Source organism: Fringilla coelebs, assembly GCF_963513975.1.
Source record: "Fringilla coelebs genome assembly, chromosome: 2".
NCBI lineage: Eukaryota > Metazoa > Chordata > Aves > Passeriformes > Fringillidae > Fringilla > Fringilla coelebs.
In genome coordinates this window covers 96,225,286-96,250,515 of record NC_140029.1, presented here as the reverse complement: position 1 = coordinate 96,250,515, position 25,230 = coordinate 96,225,286, and the positions used below count along the sequence as shown (strand labels likewise).

At 37.9% G+C, this 25,230-nt stretch overlaps 1 protein-coding gene across 1 annotated transcript in view; it reads left to right on the top strand.

Moving 5' to 3' along the window:
- Positions 1–25,230, top strand: part of COL8A1 (collagen type VIII alpha 1 chain) — an 88,859-nt gene that overhangs the window by 33,907 nt on the left and 29,722 nt on the right. Inside the window, exon 3 of the mRNA XM_084224121.1 lies at positions 21,514–21,628. The gene's annotated coding sequence lies outside the window, so the exon portion shown is untranslated. The remainder of the gene's footprint in view (positions 1–21,513; positions 21,629–25,230) is intronic.

Genomic DNA, 25,230 nt, shown 5'->3' with positions numbered 1-25,230 from the left:
TTCTTCAGCTTTTACTAAAATATGGAAACCATCCACATAAGGGCCCTGTTCAACACTTTGCCTTCAGGTAATGCTCCTATTTTCTTCAAAATAAGAACTTTGCTTAATATGAGTCAGGTATAGACACAGTTCACAATATCCACAATATCTGGTGCCTTCCTGCCAGAGGTTACTTAGAAAGAAAAGTAGAAACAGGAACTATGCTCTCTAAACTAACTCTAAAAACAGAGACTTCATAATTATGAATGCCTTATTCCTCATCACAGTATTTTTTGGTATCAAACTCAGAATGGTAAAAGGAAGGAGTTGGGTGGCATCAGATCAAGGCACTTCAAAAGCCTTTAGTGCAACATGGCTCTTCATGTTACGTAAATCCACCTCTATAGTCCAGAAGAACATGGGAAACACCAGATAGATTACTCTGCCTATAGGCTGGTAGAAGAGATCTCCCCAGAGCAGAAGCACAAGATACTTTCCCTGCCAGGCCTGGGAAGAGACACACAAACACAAGTAGGTTTAGCTCCCTGTGCTCCATCTTCTACAGTCACCTGCTGAGGTAGTCCTGGTAGTGTTTGTGAGGTTAATGTGCCATTAAAAATTATAAAGCTGCTGATCGTTTTCTAAAGTATTTTTGTTCAAAACCTACTACATTTGAGTTACATTTAATTCATATTTTTCATATAATTCAAGCCTTCCTGAACTATGAGGTTCACAAGCAGATTTACCAAATAAGATGTAAAATTCTAATATAATCCCTCCCATTTCAGAAGAACTAACCAATACCTTTGTAACATCTCTGCCTTTATTTCATTAACAGATACAGGATGGAGAAAGTGTATGCATGTATGGTATAGAGAACAGGGAAGTTGGCAAATTAATTCAGAAGTGGTTAAATGCTCATCCTAGCTTCCCTCCTTCCTCCCCTCCCCCAAAAGTACAAAACCAAACTACAGCACTTTTTAGAGGCCTAAAGATTGACAACCATTCCTCAGTTAGTGGTATTTTTTCGAAGTGTGGTATGGCAGATATGTTATCAGCATGAATTTTAAAATATATATATATAAAAATACACAAACTCGTTATTAATTTTTCCCCAGAAGAATGAAATTTAATAAATATAAACCCACTTCAAAAGCCTTAGTGTTTCATTCTGGTTCTGAAATTCATATTTCCATTTTCACTATCTCCTTATGTGTGACAGAGAAAAACAAATAAGAGTATTGAAACAATATAGCAAGAGTCAAGAGCACTTACCACTTGGAAGAAGAAGGTGTAGCAAGCTGCAGCCAGCTCCAAAATGGCCCTGCAAGGGCTGTAGCTTCTTGGCTCTACCAATAATGAGGAGAAAGCCACAAAAGAAGCACAGTGGGGAGAAAAATTCTTGTTGCTGTCTTGCTAGTTTTCAGATTTAGTATTTTTCATCAAGAGCTAGATGTCCTCAAGAGACTATATGATTTTTGCATTTAGAAACAAAAACAAAGACCCCAGATCTTTTTTATTAAAACATATTTACATAGACATGCAAGCACAAAGTATCAAAACAATCATCCTGCATCCAGCTTCTGAACCAGTCTAAGGACAGGGAGGTGGCAATAACACACCATACTAACAGGCTCTGGGAAGGGCTAAGTGAGACACCAGATGTACCTCAGTACTAAGGAGGAGTTAACAAGTGTTTTCCATCATCACAATTCTTCTAATTTCTTCCTGCATCTTTGTTTTTCATGGTCTGTTCTTGTTATTTCTTCAGTATCAAGAATATTTTTTAGTGTTTTTCAAGTGCTGTCCAAGTTATTAAATTCATTTAAAGCTAGTTAATAACTAAACAAGCTTCTATAAGCTCCTGGAAAGTATCTGAAAATTATTTCTTAAGACAAAACTGAGTAAAGTTAGGCCTAAGGTCATGCAGGAGTCAAGACACTCGCACATAGAGAAGTGGCTGGTAGCCAGCTAGGAAATGAACTTCCAGTGCTTTGGCTAGTTTGTGTTATCTGCCCATACATGAGCACTGTAGTAAACATGAGATGATTTCTCTCTCAGCAAAAATAAGGAATAATTTCCTCTGACTTTATTTTTGGAAGGCAGGAGTGGATAAATCTATTAGCAAGGACAATGTGAAAAAAAAAATCTCAGGTTATCTTACAAAAAGTTGTCAATTTGCCTGTTAAGAGAATATAATGGCACTTAACTGCAACACACATACTTTGGACTGAAACTGTAACACTAAAACCACCCCAGAGCTGCCACCTAAGCATGGGGAGACCTAAACTTCTAGAACCTCCTTCTGTGATAAAGCCACTTGCATAGAAGAACATGAAAGACAAATAAATTTATTAGGAGACTAGTGATGCTTGAAGTTTGAAATTAAATGAAAGTAAGAACATATAAAGAATAAGAATCTGTGTCTCGAGAAAGGCTTATTCTTACCGTGTGACTTTGAGAGGGTGTTTCTTTAACACAAATAAGAAAATCTTGCAGGAAAACGTAATAAAAGGAGATCAAAACTTGTCAGGGAAGTGAAACAAACTGAAATCTGAAATAACATTTTACCATGAACATTTCCCTATCCTTACACTGCTATGCTAAGAACATGCTTGAATTCTGGAAATTAGTCACATTTGTATTAATTCTACTTTACATTTCTTGCACTGAACCTGACCTCTGATGGCTTCAGACATGAAATGTGAAGTCAGTCCTCCCTTTCACTTAGCCTCACTTCTTTCAGAATGACTCAACAGAAAAGTTTGTTGCTTAATGCTGTTCCATGAAACAGTTAATCCAGACCTGACCTTATAAAGCCTGACCCCTGTACATCATACTTCTGGCACAGTTTGATAGGTGAAGATCTGAGCCTATGCACATATGGCTGGCTATTAGTGATTTGCTTTAGGTTTCCATGGAATCTGTGCAGAATGGAGTGAATTTTTTTTTTTCTTCTAATTATCCAGTCCAGAAAGAGTAAGGTGGAAAAAATCAAATAACTCTCATGCTGATCTCTGCACTAACCTTGTTTACACAATATTTATGGTCCTAAAACAGTAACTTTTCCAGGTCAGCAGGCATAAAGCAAGGGTCACTTCCAGTCACTCCTTCTGCCAACAGAAGTCATCCAGGGAGGACTCATGTCCACATGCAAGTACTCAGTCCTCATAGATAATCAGTACCTACAATTTCCTCTGAAGAAAGTCATAATGAAAAATACCTGCAAGATGAAATAGCCTTAAGCATATATAACGTGTCCATAAAATATTACTGATTTTATCATTGTAACAGATCATTAGTGTATCCTAAATATTCACCTTGTATGCATATGATAGAAGCTCTGTAGCTCAGCACTGTTACATCTGGTCCCTAACCCTAAATAAAAATACTGAGTGCTTGGACTAAGGTGCCTAAACCTGTGCTTAGCCACAGCTGAGCATAAAAATTCATTCTCCCAGTCTCTAGAAAATTTTGATGCTCAGCATCTCTGAAAAGAAGCCAGGCTTTAGGCAGTGACATTTGGAAAATGTTGGCCAAAGTTCCTTGATTAAGCTCTACATATCTTGATAAAGAATTTTGTAAACATGGAGCAAACAAGCAATCATTGTTTGGGCTGCAGGCAGCAGTGCTTGAGATACACACAAAGGAACATTTTGATTGGAAGGATATAATACCAATGCAACATTAGCTTGAGGTGGCTGAGAGGGTCCACCTGATGGCTGGCAAATGCAAAGGCTCATAAACCTGAGGCTATTTGTTCCTGGTTGTTATTTTTTTAAGAATTACAAGTTTTGTTTTCCCCATTCCATGGATTAAACATGCAAAATCCTTTATACCATATCTCAGGGCTTAAATAGTGCTTTTCCTGACATGATAGGCAGCACTATGAATAGTGAAGAATTTTATGAAAATTTAACAGAAAAGCAAAAAGGCCAGACACTCTAAGTGTACCCTACTTACTGGATAATTGACCCTTTTCTTTCTCTTTTGCAGCACATGCTTCTTTCCTTCTAAAGTTTTTTAGAGATTTTTCTGGCAAAAGCAGATATTCCTTTACAAATCACATCATTCACTAGTTTTTTAACTCAAGACAGTCTCTTTCTGTTGGCTAATTGCCATAATTCATGACCACTTGCCACAATCTTGGTAACAGTGATAATAAAACTGATGGCATTTGTTAAAGACAGACTTGCATTCACAGAATTTCTTAGCAGTCTTTTAAGTTGGTTTCAGCTCTCAAATTGTAACTTACTTTTCATTTGAACAATCACTGATAATTATAAAACTGATTTCAATTTTTGTTCTTGCAATCAGTCATTCAGTCTGTGGGCACATATTTAGCTGCTTCAAATTCCACACACATCAGATGACTGGAACACACATTCAGAGGAAAGAGGGATTTTGGATATTTGGCTTTCTGAATGCCCAGCTGGAGACAGCACAACAAGGCCAACCTTCACCAAGTACGGACCACCCATTTATGAGAACAAGATTGCCTCAAAGTGTTTCAAACTGAGGATCAGACACTTTTAAAACTTAGGCATACTGTCATCATTTGTATCATGCATAATACTAGAGTTACTTTTTTTAAAAAACTAAGGAAGGTGAGACAACATACATGTTCATTACTTCCAAAAAACAGGTGCAATTTTCTTTTTGTGACAGTGTCATGGATTGCTCTACAAATTTCAGCACCTTGGAGCCACAAATAAAATAAGACTGAAATCTTAATTGGACAAAACCCTTTTTTTTCCCCTGCTAGTTTCATCTGGAAAAAGAGGAATAGAAGAGACCTATAATATATGAGCAAAATTATCTCTAGATGGAGATAATGGTTTAAAAATTATTTAAAAATGGTTCCATCAGGCATCAGTAGATGGGTCTTTAAATGAAAGCCAAGTACTACAATGGCATCTATTTTAGTTCTTCCATTCCAAGAGAAAAATTGTGAGCCAGATAAGTTAGTCTGTGTTGACATGTAAAGTACATCACTCCCATTAGAAGGATTACTGTTGATCTGAATGACCCAAAAGATGTTCTGTGGCTCAACTGAATACCAGAGAACAGAAGTGTAAATTAATTTGGACACGGGTAATTCAATTGTAGTTACTGCACTTCTGTATCAGCCTGTATGTAAACTTCCACCAGACAGAAAGCACCTGGAAAAGCTCTGCTAAGAGGGCTTGATTCTTTGACAGCTTTGGATGACAGCCTACATAAACAGCCAAGAAAGAGAGACATTGTCTTGTTTTTTCACTACAGCATTGTTTTTAAGATTGCCTCCAAATGCCCAAATTTACAATTAGAAAGCATTCTCTACAAAGACAGCATATAATTACATGTTTGGGGTTTTCAATATATGCTTGATGTTTTCAACACTCTTCACTCCAACTCATGCTGGTCTTCTTTCAGTGCTTATACCTCATTCTTCCCTGAAAGCTCTAAAACTGCAATTTTTGCATACACAAAAGCTTCACTTCTTAGTTATTAACTTAACGTATGACATCACTTCCTTTTGTTGTTTATAAGCAAGAAGATTGTTCAGAAATATCCTGGATTTGTGTAATCTAAATTAATTGAAAAAAGTAATCTTCATTTAGACAAAATAATGCGAAAATCAACATGATGCCAAACTGAGACTGATTTCAGTAGTAATGACAGTAACTGATTAACTCCATTCTTCTTAACAACACTGCTTACATTCTCCCTGCCTCTCCTTAAAGTCAATTATTTCAAAACTCAAGGGGTTTCTCTTATGCACATCTGCAAATTCAATGTCAGATCCAGATTCGCATTTTGGTAGTGACTCAAACTGGCCTCAGTTCACCTAATGAGAGCCCAGTTTTTACCAGACAAACAAATTGAGATGATTTAATTCTTGTGGGGTTTAACTGACATATTTACTTGCTTTTGCCATCCTTTTTTCTTTTCTAATGAATCAAACATAATACTGCACACTGTTGATAAATTGAAAATGATAGGATAGAACAGATGAGATAGACATTAACAACTTTAAACAAAAGACACCCAGTTTAACTCACTAATATCTGATACCACCAGCCCTTCAAAGCAAAAGTTACATTTTTTTAAAGGATTGGGGAAGAGAACTAAGATTTAAGGATTTTTTTTTTAATTTAAGCTAGGCATGCTAGAAATATTAGAAATTACTGCACCTTCAAAATTTTATGTCTCAGTAGCATACACATATTGCTTAACAACACAGGTTACCTATATGTATTCTCTTTATATAAATGGTCACCACATCAATAGATAAGGAATTTACTTAAATTCTTGGAAAATGAAAAAGCTGAGACCTGTATACTAATTTGATATGTATATGCAGTTGTTTAACCACACTACAAAGATAAAGTCTGAGTCTTTTTAGTACAGAATTGAATGATGGGAAAAAAAAGACAATTTGTTACTTAGTATCTAGTCATGACCTAAGCCAAGTTATGAATTGACATCAATCAGACTTTTTCCACCAATGGGAATGAAACTTGGCTGCTAACATCTCTGTTCAAAAAGATACTTGACTCTACACAGAGCTCAGCAATAAGACCCCAGCTTGGCACTGCCAGTGACCTGCTGGGAACCTTCAAGCAAACGATTCTTTCAGTTTTCCTTTGTTTTCCTAACTCAAAGTTGGTAGTAACAAAACCTGAATACTTATCCTAGAAAGTCTTGTGGCTGAAAGTTGTCTTCAGTTCTAACCAGTATTACTACACAACTGGCAGTGTTAGGCACTTCATTTTGTTGAGATGCAGAGGCATCATTTCATTTTCTCTGGTTGTGGTATGTCAGCATGCTCCCAAAGGAAGCAATACCTTTCCCAGTTGTTTTTAAATCCTGACTGAAAACCAGCAGTCTAACTGGTAATGCTGTTTTCAGTGGGCTTTTTACACCTTCACATACATTTGTTGTTATACTATTGATTCACAGGCTTTTCCATCAAATGGAAATGAGATTGGGCTGATCATATCAGCAATATTGGTTTGCTGCTGAGCAATAGCAAATCATGAGACCTGAAGAGTGATCTTGTAGCATATTGCTCACGTTGATTTCTACTGATCACTCCCCGAGTTCTTTCATGAGAGGCACTGAGATTAATTAATAATCAAAGACTTGCTCAGAGAAGCAACAGCATCCACGTGTAAGCCAAATCAGGATAATCTCATGCCACTCTCAGTTTTCTGCTGTAAAGACAGACAATTAAAATTTCTTGGTCATGTAGAGCACAGTTTTCTGCTGATATCATTTGATGCAGTGAAAAAAGTCAGAGGACCAGTTTAAACTGAATGACAGGCATTTCTGCTGAGAAAGCAACAGCTGCCTCACAGACATTGAACAATTAGGTCTGCTTTGAAGAGCTAATGCAAGTTTATTTGCTCTGCAACAGAGAAAACCTTCAGTTCTGATATTTTTGAAACATTCTTTCAATAGTTTAGCCTGGGTTTTGCACAACCTTTACAGAATTAAGCACTCTAGCAGACTCCTGCCAACAAAGGTTGCTTAATTCGGCAGTAAAGGGGGAGTCTTGTTATTTAGATAAAGTAGCTACTGTAGTAGATTTGCAGATATGTTAAGAGTATTACAGGATCTAGAGGTAGATTTAGGAAGAAAATACTATAAAGCAGAAAAAATTAAACAGAGTACTTATTGAAACTTGAAAGACATTATGACATGTGATGTGATTGCATCAGATACGAGCAGATGGAATTGTGTTACCTGCAGAGTATTGCATGTTGCAAAGTGATATTTGATCATAGTTACACTTCCCTTTAAAACACAGTCACCTTTTAAGTCTCGCACTACTAATTATATTGGAGGAAGAAAACAGAAGCCACAGGGTTCTTCGGTCTACAAACCATATTATGTTAAGTACCAGTATGTTACCCACAAATTTTTGTCTGAAACTGGACTGGTGAATTCACCTGCCCTAGGTTCACTGTGACAGGACAGCAGCTGCTGTTACCAGAGGAACCACAGCAACACAGACTATTTAGTCTAATGCCTTCACTGTGGTCATAGGGTCACTTTGCAATAGCCATTCTGGAAAAAAATTTCCAGAGTCAACTCAGTTTCCATTCCTCATGTGAACACAAGTTTCATTCTGCTTTACTCACCAAAATAGAAGTATTAAGTACTTCACCATGGTACATTACAGCAGATGGACTGTCTGTTGCTGGTTGATGATTGTGCATGCTTGGAAACAAGGTGTCAGGCTCTTGTTCAGGCTTTACATAGAAACCTCACCTAAATCACACATCTGTGCGTTTAGCTAGTGATATAGATACTAGAAAGACACAACCAGTCTAGATTTTTTTTCAGTTTGTGAAAGTTCATCTCTCAAACCAATCTCTTGAACAAACATTCTGAGATTTTATTGGAAAAAATTACTTGAAGAGAAATGTTCTCCCAGCACTCTCAAAACCCTGCATGCAAATTTGGTCCCTTTAGTGACTAAACAAGTGTTTTAGCAGACTCAGCTGCAGAGGTTTTTATTGGCAGGTTATTAGAAGCTGCAGTTTTTTTTCATATAACTTCAAGAAAAAAATTTAGACACTTACGGGAGATTGACAATACTAAAATACGGAGGAAGAAAGAGACACTTGGCAAAATACATGAGTAAAATGCAGAACTGGCTCTCCTCAGAGCTTGCTTTGCATAAAATATTTATGATCTCCATTGAGGCCCATGGATTTGCATAAATTTAAAGAGGAGTCAGTCAATGTGTTTGCTGCACAAAGTGAATGCACAGGAATTCTTTCCTTTCCCCATATTCTTGGATGATAGCGTTTTGCTACTAGAAATTACAAACCAACTAAGCATTGAAAAGTGCTCTTTCCCAACACCACTGAATGGCCTGGTTTATGACTTTTGTTTTGGGATGATAACAAACTCTGGAATCAATCTGTTTTTAATGTAAGGTGTGATCTATCTTTTTTTCTCTACTAGATATTTATTACGCTAATAATATTCCTATGGTATCTCAACATCCCCATTATTTGACACTATGGATATCTGCCAGTGTACAAATATTTCATGAACTACCCATAACCTTGTAGATACACATATAAATCCTTAACAATTGTAAGAGAAATTCTGGCATGTTTCAAGTCAATGGCAAAACTTTCCTAGACTTCAGCAAGGATCAGATTTTGCCTCTGCCCTGTGTACAATGTGTCTAGCAGTGTCACTGCCCTTTTAATGTCAGCTTCTAGCTGGCAGGTGTCTGCTAGAAGTTTCAAATAACAGCACTGGCCTTATTATCCAGCATATTAAAACTGTATTTTCTGCTAGCTTGAACTGAGCCTCCAGGTAGCTCCTCCAAGGTGGAGGTTGTGACATCTGCTCAAATGAGATTGCATACTGCTGGAATGAATTCCCAGATCATTCCTTGGTGTGTTCAGAGCTAATGGAATAATAAACTGAAGTTGATTTGTGTTCTATATGGCCAGAGAGTTGTAATAAAGCCTTAGGATGGTTGGATCTTCCAAAGCACCCTGCCAGTTATAACTGCTGTTTACACCATTGACCTCATCTGAGTCCAACACTGCGTTGCATCCAGGAGGTTTCTGTGCTGGCATGTGGCAAACATGTGAGCAAATCATCTGGGTATAGAAATAATAATATTACTGAATATCTTGGATCTCTGGCACACCTTTCAGTCCAAGAGCTTTAAATAACTACACATGTTCATTAATTTATTCTAGCTTCCACTATGAGGTGTATAAATATTAATATAATAATTCTGTAGATTGGAAGATGCACAGACCTGTTAAATGCCCTGCCTGCTGGCTGGTATGACTTCTGTGGGAGGTGGACCCTGCATCTAACAAGGCTGTTTGTTGTGTCCTCTCAGGCAAACCAAGTCAGCTGAAGATAAGTTGACAACATATCTCTAGATGTTCCACCTAATGTATCTATCTTTTTTCAGTCTCAGAATTGGATCTACCATGTAGGTGATAAATGACTTCTTGAAAACCACATTTCATTTCCTCTTCTGGAGATACTCATGTTCAATGAAATGGTGACCTCTGTAAGAATTCATACCTCTAAGTAATGGAGAGTTCACCTCTGGGGGGAAATTAACCCACAGGGATATCTTTCTTTGAAGAAGAGTTCATTTTAGGAGAATGAAATATTCATTTTCTCTTGTGATTTTTAGGAGTCAAAGCATATCTGATTTTCCCCATCTCTGGTCATTGTCATCCCATATCTGTCCTCAGATATTTTTTCACTTCTTTCCCCAATAAAAATTAACCTGAAAACAGTGATATAAAAAGAGGATGTTAATAGCTGTGCAATTCTATTGCTAGTTTTGATCTCTAACACAGCTATATTGATCAGTCACATACCAATCTGACTCATCTTCCTTCATCAGACCTCTTCCTAGTCAAGTCCAGTATTAAATTAAAATAACCATATCCTTTGTTTTACTGTTTTCGTAAGCAAATATAGTATCTACTAAAACTGCCAGCTATCCTGCTAAAATCTGAAATCTTTTTAACGTTTGCCAGACATAAAACTTATCCCAGTCAACCTTGTACTATTACTGCCTAAGAAATTAAAGGCATTAGCCAGCTGCTGAGGAAGGTAAGTAATTTCATGTTTTGTTTGTATTTGTCAGTTTTTGAGGGAAGAAATGGCTTGTATTTTTCCAGTTTCCAAAAGCTAAAGGTTCCATTTAACTCTGTGCTTCCATAGCTTTAGACTATCACTTCGGAGCATAGCATCTGAGGTCCCACAATAAATCAATGATAATATATAAGTTCCTAGGAACAATTTAAGTCCCAAGGAAATTCAAGGCCAGGTTGGATGGGGCTCTGACCAACCTGCTTTAGTTGAAGATGTCCTTGCCCACAGCAGGGGAATTGGAACCAGATGATCTTCAAGATCCTCTTCCAACCCACACCATTCTAAGACTCTATGATCCCCATCTCACTATGACTTGGACAACAGTGCAAGTGTTTAAGTCTGTTAGATTCTCCACACTTAGAGTCATGGAAACAGAGGACAGATTTATTTTCTACCACATAGAACACAGAAATTTTCTATGTGCAAAGTTATATCCGTGTTGGAAGTTAAAAGTTTATAGATCCCTTTGGCTGACATATCACCAAGATGTTATCCAGAACAAGGGTGGAACTTACCTATAAAGTGGTTTTACAACTGTTGTAGCATATTACTTCAGATTAATTCAGGTTAAAATACCAAGGAGAAAAGTAAGTGGGCCTAACTCCTGGGGAGTTCTCCCACATGCACACAAATTTGACTTTAGTACTAATTGTAGTTTGAACTCTAGAACAGAGCAGTTATATTACCATGTTCAGATGGCTACAATATGTAGAACAATTTAGATTTAGCCACTCCATCCCATTCTATCAAAATCCTTCTTGCTACCTCCTGAAAAGGCAGACATCAGACTCGATTCTATGTTTATGGAAAAGTAAAATGAAATAAATGAACTAGTATCATCCTGAATTTATCTTAATTAATCTAAAATGATACACATCTGATTTAGCTTTAAAAAGACCATTTCCATTCTGCTGGCCAGAATGTTGTCAGCATCTTACAATCCATATTTATTCAAGATCTGTGCTTTCTACACATCTTCATAAATTCAGATGTGTTAGAACTGTGATTAGAAACATTCTATTACCAAAATCTTTCTGTTAACTCAGAGGAGGTATCTATTTTTAGAATTAGTGTTACTAAATATTTTTATTCTCAGGAAATCATCAAAGCCTGGACTTCTGTGGCTTTTTATAGCTAAAATATTTACAGAATCTCTGCTTAGTTATGTTCCCATCCAAATGTTCTTTCTGTTGCTGTCTATAGGACTTCAGCTAATTGAAAGTACTTTATTTTGCAGTGCTTGTGCTACCTCTTATTATATACATTTGAGAAATTTTTCAGTGCTCTGTAGCAGGGGGGCTGGAGCTAGGGGTTCTTTAGGGTCTCTTCCAACCCAAATCATTCTATGTTTAATTATTATCATCATTTTTATCAACCCATGTTATTAATTATAAATATTCAATGGCCCTTACCACGTTTATTGCATGACTCATGCCTGACATCTGAGCATTGTTGCTGACTTGTCACACAACTCACCTTACAGCTTCTGTCTCTTTAAAACTTTTAATCTGCACAGCTGTACAGCTGAGAGCCTACTGCAGTCACATGTGTAAATACCACCTACATAAATGCACCAAGGGATGAAACTTCAGAGCAGAAATTCCAAGCATGATAGAAACACAGTATGTGCTGTAAGTTTTAAGTGGCAAAGTACACTCATAAGGTAAAAATAATTCAGTGCTTGGAAAAGTGAAGGCATTGCTTTTTGGGGTTAGGGAGTCAAGGGTCAGGGGAACATGAGATCTGGCTGAGTTCATAAGGACATATCCCAAGTACAGCACAGTTCAAGAGGTGGGATGTGTCGTAATTCCTTCAAACACAAGCAGTGTTTGTGCTGCTGCTCCTGGATAAGGCACCATGTTCCTGTAGAAAGGAAGGCAGACCCACTAAGGCAGTACCCTGAGACAGGGAATGCCTCCTTCCTATGTCCCACATCTCTTACACATCTCCTGACCAGCCTTGGGGAGAGGACTTAGCCTCATTCCAGCCACAAAATGGGAGGCGTACTTCCTCCTGATCTTACAAGGTACTGTGAAGATAAATATATTTAGGTACTACTGTAAAGATGACCAAATAGGCCACTGGCAGGAGCTTATTGGGTACTATATTAGCATGGAGAGGAATTCTCCTTCTTGCCTGTAATGGGAAACTCCTAGAATCTTGCCTTAAAAGGAACAGACAATAAACGGCATGAATCCCTAAGGGGAATGAAGAGGAGGTCATACTTTACAGTCCATGTAGGCATTTTACTTCCAAGGGGAGCATTTTGAACATATTCTCTACTTTTTCTTCAGTAAACCTGAAAGCATTTTCCTCTGTGATGAAATGTACAAATATAACATTTCTCCTTTTTGATAAATAGTATCACACCAAGTTCCTTTTCATTTCCTGCTCCCAACCTGAGTATAAAACATGTCCATTTGAGTATGTTTTATTACTTTGATTTTATTTAAGAGGAAAAGTATGGTGAAAAAGAAAACCAGCCATACTTTCCTGTTATTGGTAATTTGACTCCTGCTAAATATGGGGGCATTTCCACCACTTTAATATGAGCCCATATTCAGCAAAGAATCTAATCACATACACAGTTCAACATCTGACACTTACTCTCAAAAATAAATGAGATGCCTGCTTAATTACTTCATCAACTTAGTGCTCTGGAGACTTGACCAAAAAAGTTTTGCCTTTTCTTTATGATGTAAGATTCTATAATGACAATGTAGTAACTGTTTGGCAATTTCATCTCCTTTAGGCTTTTTCCATTTGCAAAAAATCAAAGGTATGGAGTGTTCTATATTCAGTTATCTGGGTATCATCAATGAAAGATAGAGTTTACTTTTGTTTGTTTGCTTGTTTCTGCACATATATAGTGTGCAGATGACAGTAAAAGTTGTTCTCTGCCCTGATATTTTTCATCTGGATAACATTTATGGAGTTTAGATCACTTCTTTCAAATACGCACTACAGAAGTTAGCATAGTCCTTATGGCTCTCCCTAACTTTTAGAGAGAAATTACATAAAATGATGTGATGTGGGTCATGGAGTTTAGCCAAACAAATCAACAAAGCAGCAAGAATTGCCTGGTGCCAGTCAGGGTAGGGAACACTACCTATACCTGTGATAAACAGAGCACACTGGTCATTGCATGATATATTAGCAAATTATGGGTTCTAACTTTTTATTAGATTACATAAAAAATGTGCATTTCACTTCATTTTTCCTTATGAGACTAAGCTGATAAAAATTCCAGAATGGATAAAGAATTGGTTTGTTGAGATTGGCAGCAATAAGGAACTGGAAAGTTTATATTAATTTTCTTTTTTTTCCCATCTTTTCTTTTTTTTTTTTTAAGAGGCCCACACAAATAACCTGACCAAATTACACCATGCCCTTTATATCTAGTGTGTCCTTTTACAAGTACCTCTCCCAGAAACAGCCAGTCTTGGCTGCACTAGCAAATCCTTCTATGTGTTAGTTAGAATCAGTAAAGATTTCAAGACAAAAGTTCAGTAGTCCTAACAGAAATTTAGATTTCATCATAAATTTGAATTTCTGTCCAAGTTCATGGTGTAGAAACATACAACAGATAAACATGCAGAGATACAAAACTCTGTCCTGAAGGCCTGGCAAAATTTCTGTCTGGACCAATAATACCTCCTTATAATCTTCTTGGCCCTTGGAGGTCTACTCCTTAATTGCAGTTCAGTGTGCTCCAACAAACCTTTTCTGGGGAGGTGGTTTTGGAGGAATTACTTTCGCTGAAAAGCCTGAAAAGCTTATCACAGTTATAAGCCACTATTAACAAGAAACACATCTTGTGATAGTAAGAAGAGTACCATCACCCCACGTGCTTGTGTTTACCTCCAGGCACGGCTCTCACACATTGCCTGGCAAGCAAATAGTAAATTATTGAATTGTCATGGACTATACAAAATACAGCAACTATACCTATTTGCAAACAAGTTGCAATCACACCCCAGTAGCCTCTGATAGCCCAGTCATGAAGAATCAAGTTACTGATGTTTCATGGATTATAGAAAATGTGTTTTATACCTATAGAATAAGTAGAATAAGTCCAAAGTACTGCATAAACTAAGATGGAAAAATTCCTTGGGCACGATGAGGCAAATTAAAACTGGAGAAAAATTAAGCCAATTTTATTGGCTTAAGAGAACACCTTTACATCTAGATACTGAAAGCATTGTGCTGGTTCCGAATTATTCAGACACATATTTCTCTGAATTAAGTCCTCAGGAATTGTCTGGTCAAGACCACCCATTTAGTTCTTCAAGTTTCACCATTTGTCCATGAAGTGCCTGTTCACTTTCCATGTTTTAGTGTCTCTTACACAGCATGAAAAAGTGGTGTAAATGTACCCAGTCCAGCATGGTATGCACTGAACAGCTACTTTTGTTATCATCTGAGGAAAAGACAGATTTTGGTTAGGGGGTGGGTAGGAACAGGGCATCTGCTCATAAACCAGAATAACTCACAAATGGTGTTAAGCAGAGCTAATACTTATCTACCTAATTCACTCACGATGAGAAACATGGCTCCACTTCAGTCCTAAAGAGTAACTGGTGGACTTTACAGCACACATACAACTGCACTGAAGTTACCCTAAATGGCAAAATACAGGTTTCCATGTGGATCCTTATATCCTTCCCCACTGTTTGCTGGAGTGGGGCCTGGCAGGCTGAAGTGTCTGTCAGGTCCATATTGAAGCCACCATGGTGCAGCCAGGGAAGCTGGAAATTCTGATAGCGCACAGACCTCCCTCAAGGACTCTGCCTGCCTCCATCAGGTACCACAAAAAGCACATCCTTTCCCAAGAGCTGAGGCTGCTGACAAGCTCATGAAGAAGGTTTACTATCTTGCTGACTTGAGCTCTTTGTTGGATACTAGATCAAGAAGACAGAATAAAAAAGAGAATACTCAGGGCCTAGAAAACAGAATACCTTGTTCGCCCAACAGTGAGTCAGACTATAGACGGTATTATCTGATCACATCAGATGGAGTGAGAAATGTTTCTTCTTAAGTCCAATAGTGAGTGGTAACCTACTTGAGAGTGTACCCAGTGTGACTGATCCTGATTACTGTGCTCTAAACAGAAAGCAAGATTAGGCATCAGACTAAGTTAGCCACATACACTGAAATAGTAAATTCCCTTTAAAAGGCAGTCAGAATGATTCTTTTCAAAGACATAAAACATGAGTTTTTTTAAGCAGCACAGAAATCCCATAAAGCTAACAGGAGTACTATCTCAATGATACTGAATTTACTACAACAGAAAAAAAAAATAGGCAAGAGGATGCATGACATTCTGTCCTTCTGTTGTTACTCTCTTTCTGGTAGAAACTTGGCACACCATTTCTGATGCAACTGCAACAAGCTCAATTTTTCTTCTTTTTTTTTTTTTTTTTTTGGTGTGTGTCCGTAAAGAAGCATAAAAATGCTTTTACCTCAGTTGCTCAAAGTTTTGGTTATGATTCAAGCATCTCAAAATATTGAAAATAATTGCAACATTATGTGCTGCCAGCATTTGCGGTACAAAACTCTGTGTTTTTCTCACACTTTATTTAAAAAAGAACATTTTGCACCTCAATAGCTAGTTGTGGTTTTGAATCATAAAGCACTAAGGATTTTGATCTGTTCTGATTCCCACCCGTTCTGTCTCATTTTTCTCGTGGCTTAGAACAAAATATTAATGTGACTCATCTGTCATAAGTCATTTTCATATCCTCTACCTTCTATTTTGGTGTGTGATTAGACAAATGCTGTAGTTATGTAAAATTATTTGTGGAGTTTTTTTTATAATGGAAGATATGAATCACAGGTACTTCAGGCAAAAAAGAGAACAATGTCAGGAGAAAAGTGAATTATAAATGAAAGCAACTTGTATATGTTATAAGTAATAAATACTTTAAAACATGCTATTTCAATCTGCTATTTCTTAGTATTAAATATTACAGCTGTCATCTCTGGAACTTCCTGTAAAAGGAAGTAATAAATGAGAAAAAAACCCTGAGTTTATGGACTGTCTTACCCAAAGTAAGTCCCAACTTTGATACCAAAACATTTGCAAGGACACTAATTATACTTGGAAAGCTGGAATTCAAAATTTTAAATATCAGTTCCAGGATGTTAATGTTTTCTGGTACAGTTGAGGAAATCCTATGTAGTATGCTACTTTCAAAAAAGGCAATTATGTGTACATATTCTCGTAACTTTTCTCCAGAGCAACCTTCTATCTCACAGTAGTACTTTCTCACAAAAAAACCCTTAAAAATTCCCTAGAAAACAGAACAATCAATCAGTACAGAAGTGATTTTGCTACAGAGGCATTTCCAACAGTTGACCAGATTCTTCTTTCCTCCCTCAAATAGCAGACTGAAATATTTTACTAAGTGGATCCAATTCAGTGCAAGCTTCATTCCACGAAAGCCATTTGCACTTGGGCTGAATACTGAATCAGCAGGACTTAAATACCTGCTTAAAATAGAAGTGTATATTTCTGTGACTACTTAAATTAATTAGGGATCATGCTGTTTCTGTGCTAAGAGAGAGAATACAGTGATTTTGTGATTTTCTACCTTTCTGCCTTTGTCTTTCTGCATTTGAATTACAAACAGAAAATACTGTTTTCCACAATTAACACCTGCAGGTAGCAGAGTGGAAAGGAGACAAGACTGCAATCCACCTCACTACCTTTGAAGATTAGTACACAGAACTGTACTAATCCTACTAACTGAAGATAAGTACACAGAAAATAAGTTCTCTCCTCTCCTTTCAGATACAATTTTGCACAAAATAATTCTTAAAAGCCGAGCAATGAAATAAAACACTATCAGTCACGAAATTCAATGCTTAAATGTTCACTTAGGAATGATTTCTCTCATTCTCCTCCCTCTCATATTCCCTTCCTCCCTTCCTTCTCCAAGAAGCCTTCTTGGGATTTATTTTCTCCATAGCAAAGGAAGACTTGCTGCTTCAAGTTGCTCACATCATGGTGTGTATTTGGGATTTCTCCCAGTAGTCCTAATATATATATGAGGATCTGCACATGACTGAAACAACACAGGGAAGACAGCAATTGTATTAGTAGGAAATCTTTCGAGATACTATTTTTTCAAGTTAAAAGAAATTATCTCACTATAGTATTTCAGGGTGCCCCCAACGAAGGAAAATGATTGACATCTGACTCCATGGCTTTGGGATACTGAACGCTCGCTTTATTAAAACTATATTATATTACATTATACTATATTAAAGAGATACATACTATACTACATCGTACTTACTTCTAACTTCTCTCCTAACTGAAAAACTCGTGACTCTGCCCGAGAGTCCCGACCCATGCACATGGATCCAACTGGTCACCTCGGGTAAACAATCTCCAGAATACATTCCACATGGGCACAAACACAGGAGCAGCAAATGAGATGAAAATTGTTTTGATCTCTGTGCTTCTCCAGGAAAAAAACCTGAGAGAGAAAATGATATCTCTCTCTGTTCAGAGATTGTGAATGCCACCTCTCCCCATTACAGGTTATCAGTTCTGAAAGTAGTGAAGTGGACAAATGCACATGAAGTGATTGGTCTCAGAACACAAAGAGGTGGATACTACTACTACTACTACTACTACTACTACTACTACTACTACTACTACTAATAATAATAATAATAATAATAATAATAATAATAATAATAATAATAAATTAATGTTAAATAAAGCATCTCAAAGTGGCCAGGAGTTCCTCTAAGAAGAATCGAATAATCTGTGGAAGCCTGCTGAGTCATCTACTGGAACTGGAATTTATTTTTTCATTTGTTACACTGTGTAGCAAAACCAAACTCCCAGCTGAGGGCATCCTTGGAGCAGACAAGGCAGGCAGGGGTAGCAGAGGTGGTGTGGGATGGTGAAAGATGTGAGAGTGAAAGGTGGGGATTCAGTGGCCTCTGTGTGAGGAAGTTTAAAGGAGACAGAGCACTTTTTCTGCTCATGAAGCTGCTTCTCCTCCTTGTGACCCCTTCTTTTCCTTCATTTCTGTCCTCCTCAGACAGAAGACACCCAGAGACCTTCCCTTTACTTCCACTGTTTCCAACATCACCATCTATACATTTTTCTGTTCTTTCTTGATTGTCAAGGAGGGCTCAGTCCTGTTTTGGAAGGATGGGAACTAGGCCAGGACCAAGGCAGAAAGGCAGAGAAGTCCTGCTGCAGATAAAAGGACAGATATGACTGCTGCTGCTGTACTGGGGCCCTCTGGTACACACTGGCACTCCTTTACCCTTTTCCCTAATCCCACAAAGGTAGTAACACCAGCATGGATGGTACAAACAGGAGGCAGAAATGAGCTGTTTGGCTGAAATGCCTAATCCCTCTCTCCTCAGTCACAGGCAAAGTGGCTGCCATCCCCTTCAGTCTGGCAGGTTTCCATTTTGCTAAGTGTACAAAGATACTTCTGACTTGGTGACTTTCCCTCATTCACTCAAGAAGCTGAGCCAAAGCCCTAACCTTAAATACTTGCAAGTTGCAGAGAAGTCTGTATCCCAAGCTGAACTGCAGAGCACAGAGGTGTCTCTAAAAGTTCTGATAGGGTGTAGATGTGTTCTGAATTACTGCCTCATCCTTTGAAGCAGAAGGTCTGTTTGGCAGGATAAACAAGAACCTACTGTTCAGAAAACTAGGAAGCAAATGACAACAAAGTTCTGCATAACACATTGGCAGTTTCTGCTCTTCAGGCTTTAGAGTCCTCTCAGAAAGATGGCAAATACACATTTCCTTGTACAGCTCCAATGAATTGGATGAAATAAATTACAAATAATCGACACTACTCAGGCATCATCCCCTATTGGATCCCCAGGTGATCACATATCTCCTAAACTGCACCCCAAACTCATCAGGGATCTGCTTGCAAGAGAGGGGTGGAGTCAGGAGAAAATCAACACAGATTATCTATACAAGCAATGGTCAATTGGAGACCAGATTGGTATTGCCAGAAAACTTAGCCTGCTATCATTAAAGAGACTTTTAAAAATAAATTTTACATTAGAGGCCAGAAAACTTTGTCATGATTAACCTAATCCATAGTCTAAGACAAAAGGCCTGAAAAGCAGCCAGTTTCTATCCGAAAGGGTTTTGGGCTTTGAGAGGAAGGCGCCTACCTGACTGCTATGATGCAACAGCTCTCAGAGCCTGTGCTGGGACTAGGTGGGCAGCTGCAATCAACTGAAGGGAGAAACAGATTCCAAACAGCAATCAGAAACTCAGGGGCTGGGTGGAAACAGTGTACCATAGAGGTACTGGGGCTGATGTTTGGAGATCTCCTTTCTGGCAGAAAACTCTTGGCTGTCTAGAAAATTCAAACCTGTTTTGTTAAAATGCATTGTTCTGAGAATAATTTAACTAGTTATTTTGTCAGATTTGAGAGACCTTACAATAGCCCTGCTGTGGCATTCAGATGAAACAGGGTAGTGGGCACATTTCAAACGGACTTGAATAAATCTGAGATAAAACAGTCAAGTAGGTTTCCTTGGGAACTCAGTACTCCTTCCTTTCCAAATGCTTCCTGCTGCTAAGGTTTGCATGGTCTCTTGGTGGTCAGGCCACCCAGGGCAGAGCTGCCTGGGGTCCACTGGGCGCTGGGGTACAGAGCACTGCTGCAGCGCAGCCTTGCAGAGGTCAGGAGTTAGCGCTCTTGCATTTGCATTTTGCCCTAGCTGATAAAATGCTTAAAGTAAATGGAGAGATACCTTCGGGTGTGTTTGGCTCCTTGGAGTTACTCTGATTGGTGGGAAACCACTGGCTCTGGAGAGCAAAAACACAGACAAGGAAGCTCTAGGCCAAATACCTCCATTTTCAACCACAAAGCAAATCAGCACATGAAGAGCGATCACCCTGCTTTTCCATGAGCTGGCTTGCAGGAGCCCATGGCTCCCTGTGGGACAGATGCTGAGCAGCAAGTGCAGTGCATGGTGAGCAGCTGAGGGCAGGGGCTATGCATAGAGGGGCAGGGCCCTCCCCAGCTCTGATCCAGCACAGCACTTGAGCACGTGCTCACTCCAGCTGCACACACATCCAGAATTGTCCATCCACAACTGAACCCTAAACAGTTTGATGGCAGCTGAACCCAGCAAATCACAGAGACTCTTCCCAGTCATGTCAGTGGGATTTGTGTCAGGCAAAGCACATAGGACTTGGTAGCAGCTGTGTGAGAATGATCAGAATATAAAATAGAAAAGCAGATTTTATTTTGTATAAAACACTAGCATTGTCTGTGGCTCCCCTTGTTAGTATCCTCACATTACGAGTGCAGCAGTGCTTGGGACTTTGGTAGTTACCAAGCACAATGCCTCTTGGGAACTTATGATTTTATTAATGCATTGCATGAAAGGGTTTATATGTACATTTTCATGGGCATGACACACATGGAGAAATATAAGATTAGGTAAAATTTTTTAATCTGTATTTCAGACTGATAATTTTATACCTTGTAATCTGAAAAAGTTATGCAGTGTCTCTCTAGAAGGGTGGGAACAAGGCTCAAGGCACTTTTGAAATCCAAACCCGTATTTTGATTTACAGCATAATTATTACAGGATTGCCAACAAAAACACCGACCACTAGGATTTTTGGTCCATATTCAAACTGCTACATCAGTTTTCACAAACACTGAATAACTAAAAAGGCTACTCAGAGTGAATGAGTTGCCAGGTTTTCATACTTCTGAACAGTAGACCTTGAATAAGAAGCTGGAATAGGGAATTAAAGGACTAGGTTAAGCCACTATGTTTGAAAATTTTGACTAATGGTTCTTAATGTTTCTATTAAGGTAAAAAAAGGACATTATGCTCACACATTTCTTAAAAGCTTTCTTTTCCCCCTAGGACCAACCTAAAATCAACAAAGTAACACCAGGCCTAACACAATCCGGAAATCTGTGTCTCTTAGAGTGAAAACCAGCCAATCTGTCCGTCTTCTGCCCTGTCCCAAAACCTCAATGTAAGTAAGCTTTGCAGCGTTAGCTTTTGTAATGTAAGCTTTGCAATCCTAAGCAAGTTCTATGTAACGCCAAAAACAAAGCACAATGGCTTAAAACTGAAGTTGTCTTAAAGCCATCACCTACACAGGATTTGATAAGTTATTCAAGTGTTTGCTATACACCAAAGCTTTTCAATTTTGACTGGAAAATTATATGGCACATAAATTTTGGTGATCATCCTCAGCAACACTTTTTATCATAGATAAAGAAATCTACCCTTTCAGTCATTCTCCATTGTTTGATAGGAGAGAACATATATGGCATTTGGCATATTTGTGTTTCTGTAAAGAAGATGAGTGAGCCATGCTGTTGATGTGCTTTTGTTGCCCAAAATGCATATGTACATGTGTCCACTTCCAGATGTATGTACATGCTAAAATAAACAGCAGTAACATTCATTGAGAAATCCATACTTAATACAATGTTTAGTTTAGCTCAGTAATGGGAAGAATATGTTAAACATCATTCCAAGCCTTAATGGAAAACTTTCTGACAATGAGACATTAGCTCATACTGTCCACGGTCATCTTATGCCCTTGAGTATTATTTGTTATCACGTGTGACTTTTGGAAGAAAAAGCGCATTATTGCTTAAGAAGTAGCATTGCAGTAGTGTCCGGCACTGTTTTGGTTTCTAGAAAGCTAATGAATTGAAAGAATCCATATGGTAAGAATTCATCATGGAAATCCCTCCAAATTTCCAGACATCTTTTAAGGAGGATGAGTGCCTCATTCAGTAGCGTTTCTCACTTGTGGAGAAGTCATATGTGATTTGTCTGAGATGAAAAACCAACAGGGTCACACAAACATGGGAACCCAATGGGGAGCTCTGAACTATGAACCCAGTGGGGTGGACTGGTGCAGTGACAGGATTTTAGGATATCTGGCCACTCCATGGCTGGAGCTGTCCCTGGTAACTGCGTTTACCCAGCATCAGCAGCTGTGACCTACCCTACATCAGGTGCTAGAAAAGTCTAACAAGAGAAAAAAGAAGGAACAAAAAGAGGAAAACAAAAATGCTCAAGACTCTAGCCCACAAACTACTGGCAGAGAATAAAACACTTCTGAGTTTTTACATTCTCCAAGAGCATCCATAAAGTTTTAGAGCCCATCCACCTAAGAAAACATCCATCCAAGAATGGCAGTTGACTCTGATAATTCAGCTGTAAAGTTTCTGTAGCAGTTGATTAAAAGACTGTGTAACAACTCTGCTCTGTTCATTAGTAATTTCTTCAAACCTTTCAATCAATATCTTCTGGTGTTACATAATATAGATCACTTTTTAAAAGTATTGAGTTTTCAGTGTTTTAGAGTCCTTTGTTACAACCGGTGAAGCAGTAAAATAAGCTATTAAATATAGCTGCTATGCAGAAAAAAGCAACAGTTAAGCTAAGCATTACAAATTAGCACCCACTATTTTCATGAGTGGCAAAATTGTTTTGAGAAAAAAAACCCTGTCCTCAACAATTCACAGATATCAGGGAATAGAGAATTCAGGGGAAAACAAAAAGAGGTTGAAAGTTCTGGAAAATATTGTTATTTCCTTTTTTCCTTCTAATCTGTTCCAGTGAATGGAGAAGAATTTCAGCAAAACATTCAGATCTGGATAGAAATATACCTCAAATGAAAAGGAAACAAAGCCCTCTATCTGTAGCAAGAATACAGAACATTTTCAGACTTGAGCATCAATTGGCAGATAGATCTGAAAGGCATTTGGGTCAAATAGAAGTCCTGAGCCGCTACCAAAATCAACAGTCTAATTGTCTCAGCTGAAACTGGGGCTTAGCTGTTGGGATTCCTGTAACTAAATCTTGCCACAAACAGCTCTGTGAAGTTTTTCCTCCAATAATAAAATAAAATACAGCAAAATTAAGATAAATACAAGAGACAATGAAGATGAGTATATAGTTCCCAACATAAGGAGGGGAGCAGATGTTAGAGAAAATTCATGAAGATATCAAAATGGTTCTTGTCAGTTCTAAATGGTTGACATGACATTTCTTTAAAAATAAACAATCAAACATCTGAAAGTAATTGCTAGACTAAGGGATTTATTTTATTTAAGCAATAAGGTATTTTAAAAATGTACTTAGAATGCCTAGATTGCTTCAAATTACTTTGGTTTTCTACACAGTGTCGTGGTAGTCACTACCCACCCAGAAGTGGTATTTTAATAATATTTTAAAATTGAAAAACAACAATTGAAATGAAGAAAGCATAACTATTCAGAAACGTTACCAGAATGCACAGCTTGACTTCAGACACTTTCTAATCTGATCAGGAAGCAAAAAGAAAAAAAAACCTGTTCTGAATTCAGAGGCACTGAGTCAGGTGATAAAGTTATACAATTTTATGTGGATTTACTGAGGTCATATCTCAAAATCCAAAGCAAACCTAAGCGACTGAAAGTAATGTTTCAGTTTATATAGTCTGATATTTTTTCTGTCTATCCTTTTTACTGTTGAACTGCCTTTTATGCCTCTCAGTGTATAAACCTCTTGAACATAGGTATCTCCTCTGTCCACAGTTTCCTCCTCATTTTCTCATGCTTTATGTATTTCCATTCAATCCCTGCTTATCTGATAGTAAGGATTAGTTTACTCATCTGCCTTTTCCCTGTCTGACTTGGGGAGCTGGAAATACTGGAAGATCTTAGTGGAACCTAAACCTCAAATTACTCAAGTATTTATGGAAAGGTTACCTTATATTTCCAAGACCATTTATTTTAAATAGAAGTCAGTTGTTGGACTCCTTCACTCACTCATGAAAACCTAGCTTCAGACTCCTCACAGCAGCTTTGGATGGGAGGAAATTAAAGGAGAATTACAAAAGAAAAATCTTTTCCAAACATAGCAGTATTATTCAATAGCTTAGAAATTTACTTCCTGTTGGTGAATGTGGTTTCCTTACCTAATCCAAGCATTATTGTGAATAAACCTAGTGGTTGTTCTTGTCTGTGTTTTGAAGAAAAGGGGCTTGTTTGGGGCTTTAGTAGTGATAATTGACACAAAAAGCTCCAGTACAGAAGAACACATAAAAAGAACAGGATGAACTTGCCTCCATGAATTATTCAAATTGGGGGTGTTGTATAGAAACCTCCTGCTTGCTGTTAGTAACCATGATGACAAGTTTATGATCCCAGACTGTAGAGAGCAGAGAACCTGCTGCTCACTAAATTCTCTGCTTCTGAGCCCCCCTGTGCCCCAGACCAACTCACATGAAAAGAACTTGAAGGCAATAGGCAGCAGATTTTTATTCTGGTAACAGGAAGTTTGTGGAAGACTGAAACAATGTGCCTCTCTGATTTAGGAAACAGTTATACCAAATAATAAATGTTCTTATGGATTTTGCATTATGCATAAATACTCCTGTTTATATGCTAAAGCATATGGTTTATTAACAGCTAGCTCATTAACAGCCACATATAGAGCATACAGCTGCCATCTTCACTTTGCCAATGTTTTCCACACATTTTCCATAGTTTTCACATTCAGAGAAAGTAACACTAAGTGAAAAGTCTTCTTTCAAAAGCCTCATTAACATAAATGTACCAATGAAATGAT